Below are 2,553 nucleotides of genomic sequence, written 5' to 3'. Positions count from 1 at the left end.
ATACTATTGAATCATTGACTGCTGTAAAAACAGTGAAATTGGGACAAATCTCCTTACTAAAGATTTTTCTTTTTTTTTGGATTTGGTTTTTGGGTATTATTGCTGTGAGCAATTTCGACAAAGACATACATATGATCATGGATCCAAAATCTAGAGAATACAATGGTACAACGAGTGTTAGGAAAGTAGGAGATAATTCAATGATGAGCTCTTTGTGAATCCTCCCCTGCCTCCATTTGATATGAGGCCTGGTAATTCAGTCCCAAATGCGAGTAATGAAGGGGGATCGTGTGAGGACTATGATTTTAGTGATGTGGTACTCAAATATTTGCGGCAGATTCTTATGGAAGAAGATATGGAAGAGAAGAATTGCAAGTTCCAGGAGTCTAAATTGGCAGCACAAGGTTTTGGGGGAGCAGTACCCTCCTCCCAATGGCCCACCCCCATCTTTTCTGAATCAAAATTTTGAGAACTGTGCTGGGAATTGTAACGAATGCAGTAATAGTGGCTGTAATGTCAATAGTAGCTTGGAAGGTACCTGTTATGGCCAAAGTACTCCCATCAACTGGATTTGCTCTCAAGTTCTCAGTCATCACTTGCTCATCAAATAGCGTTGCTAATGTGGTAGTTGTGTTTATGGATTCTTTGGCGGGTAGCAACCTTGGGGTTCATTATATTTTTAGTCCAAGTGAGCAGATTTTTCAACTCAGGAGAGGGGCTGGGGAAGCAGACAAGTTCCCTCCAAATGATGGTGGGTTGTTTATTAATTTGAAGAATTAGGTGTTACTTCCTAAGGAGAAGCTAGACGAAAAGGCTAACAATGTGGTGGTGGGGAGGAGAAGCATGAGAGTTGGCACTCCTTGGATGGGTTGAGAGGAAAGAAGAATCATCATCATCGCGAGGATGTGGATTTAGAGTTTGGGAGGAGTACTGAGCAGTTGGCTGTTCATACGGAAGCAATTGTGAGATTAGAAATGTTTGATATGGCGTTGCTAGGTGGTGAAGAAAATTATGCACCTTAAGAACCATTGCAGAGTGGAGCAAGTGAGAAGGTCCAGCAGAACAGTCAATCAAAAGGGTCTAAGGGTGGAAAGAGCTGTGATAAGAAACAAGAACAAGGCAGTAAGAGGGATTTGGTAGATTTGATAGCTCTTCTAAACCTCTGTGCGTAGGCGGTTGTAGTTGATGATAGCAAGAGTGCAAATGATCTGCTGAAGCAGATCAGGTAGCATTCCTCTCCTATTGGCGATGGAATCCAGAGGTTGCCCAATTATTTTGCTGATGGTTTTGAGGCACGTTTGGTTGGATGCGGAACTCAAATTTACATTGCTCTTATTGCCAGGCCAACAATAGCTATCGATATCTTGAAAGCTTACCATCAATTTCTTGTTGTGTGCCCATTTAAGAAGCTCACAAACTTCTTCTCAAACAAGACAATAATGAATGTAGCTAAGAAAGCTACAAGGCTCCACATTATTGATTTTGGTATTTCCTATGGTTTCCAATGGCCTCCTGTCATACAATGGCTCTTATCTCGGCCTGGTGGACCTCCAAAGCCTTGGATTACTAGGATTCATTTTCCATTATCGAGTTTCAAACCAGCAGAAAGGATTGAGGAGACGGGGCGCCCCCTAGCAACTTATGTTGAAACTTTTAATGTTCCATTTGAGTTCAATGCCATAGTAAAAAATTGGGAATCAATTCAAGTGGAGGATATAAAGATTGACACTGAAGAGGTATGTGTTGTCATTTCTTGTTTCGGTTTAAAAAACCTACTTGATGAGTCTGTGGTGTTGGAGAGTCCAAGGATTATTTTTCTGAACCTAATCAAGAAGATCAACCCCAATGTTTTCATACAAGGGATTGTGAATGCTGCCTACAATGCTTCTTTCTTTATCATGTGATTATGAGAGACTATCCACCATTATTGTGCTTTGTTTGACATGCTCAACGCTACTCTGCCCTGCAAGATTCTAGAGAGGATGCTAATTGAAAAGGAGGTATTTGGATTGAAGGCAATGAATATCATTGCATGCGGGATCTCAGAGTGGATCGAGAGGCCAGAGATGTATAAGAAATGGTAGGTCTGGAATTTGAGAGCTGGGTTTAGGCAGCTGCCTTTTAATGAGGACATTATGAGAATAGCAAAAGAGAGGCTGACATCAAACTATCACAAGGATTTCTTAGTTGATGAAGATGGCTAGTGGTTAGGCAGGGATGGAAAGGATGGGGTTTATATGCTCTATCTGTTAGCGTCAGGGGAATCTTCATGGGTAGGCTTGATACACATGGGTGGGCAATTAGGTCTTGGATCCAACCATGTATATAAGCACCCATCTTCCACTATATTTTTTCAATGTGGGACAAACTCACAAGTGAATCCCTCACTTGTGAGTTCCAACCCACTCCCCTTGAATAGAAATCGTCTACCTCGTCGGAGCAAGCCTAATTCTCTAATGGTTGTTCAAGTGGACCTTACCCTTCTTAAGAAAGAAACAAGGCAATGAATGAAACCAACGTAACGGATAAATCTTTCCTTGCCAATAAACTAGT

At 41.5% G+C, this 2,553-nt stretch overlaps 1 pseudogene; it reads left to right on the top strand.

The window, feature by feature from the left end:
• The first annotated feature begins 241 nt into the window (after positions 1-241).
• Positions 242-2,329, top strand: LOC131166493 (scarecrow-like protein 14; annotated as a pseudogene).
• Positions 2,330-2,553: the final 224 nt, after the last annotated feature.

The sequence above is a fragment of the Malania oleifera genome, chromosome 10, assembly GCF_029873635.1.
Source record: "Malania oleifera isolate guangnan ecotype guangnan chromosome 10, ASM2987363v1, whole genome shotgun sequence".
In the NCBI taxonomy this organism is placed as follows: domain Eukaryota; kingdom Viridiplantae; phylum Streptophyta; class Magnoliopsida; order Santalales; family Ximeniaceae; genus Malania; species Malania oleifera.
The sequence above is the reverse complement of the archived record's forward strand: the minus strand, read 5'-3'. Positions and strand labels throughout refer to the sequence as shown.